We start from the raw sequence: 1030 nt of genomic DNA, 5'->3' as shown, positions 1-1030 counted from the left end.
TGCACCACCACCGCCCGGCTGCCTAATTCTTTTTTGAGGCCACAGTTAACCTGATATACAGCCCATAAAGACCCAACAAAGAAAAAAAGTACACACCAATTTTCCTTATAAACATAGTTGCAAAAGTCCTCAACAAAATGCTTCCAACCTGAACCCAAGATCAAAAAGATCATCCAACATGATCAAGTAGGTTTCAATCCCAGAGATGCAGGGATGGTTTAACGTATGTAAATGGATAGATGTAATCCTCCAGATAGACACCCTAAATGAGAAGAACCACATGGTATCTCATGAGATGCGGAAACGGCTTTGACAAAATCCAACATCCTTTCATGATGAAGTCCTGGAGAGATTAGGGATATAATAGACATAATTCAACATAGTAATTCATTATTTTGAGACAGGGTTTCACTGTGCAACAGCCCTCGATGTCAGAACTTAATCTGTAGACCAGGCTGGCCTTATCCTCACAGAGATCTGCTTGCTTCTACGCCCTGAGTACTGGGATTAAAAATATGAGCCACTAATTTACAACAAGCCCATATTCAACATCGACCCAAATAGACAGGCTTAAAGCATTTCCACTAATATAGTAAAAATGGGCATCCTACCAAAAACAATCTGCCAATTCAATGCAGTACCCATCAAAATTTCAACAGAATTCTTCACAAAACGTGAAAGGACAATTTTCAACTTCATATGGAAGCACAAATAAACCCAAGATAGGTAAAACATCCTGAATAAAACAAAACCAAAAAAACCCAACCAACCTTCTGGAGGTATCACCACCCCTGATCTCAAATTGTGCTACAGAGATACAGTAACACAACCAGCATGGCCTTGGCCCAAAACAGACCCATTGCTTAATGGAAGAGCACTGAAGGCCCAGGAAGAGGTCCACACCTGAGTTTTGATAAAGAAGCCAGGAGCACACACTGGAAAGAAGACAGAATCCTTAACAAACGGTGCTGGTCAAACTGGATGGCTGCAGGTAGAAGAATCCATACTACTACCCTACATAGAATTTCAA

The sequence above is a fragment of the Microtus ochrogaster genome (genome assembly GCF_000317375.1).
Source record: "Microtus ochrogaster isolate Prairie Vole_2 chromosome 14 unlocalized genomic scaffold, MicOch1.0 chr14_random_1, whole genome shotgun sequence".
Classification (NCBI taxonomy): domain Eukaryota; kingdom Metazoa; phylum Chordata; class Mammalia; order Rodentia; family Cricetidae; genus Microtus; species Microtus ochrogaster.
Note: the sequence above shows the minus strand (reverse complement) of the source record.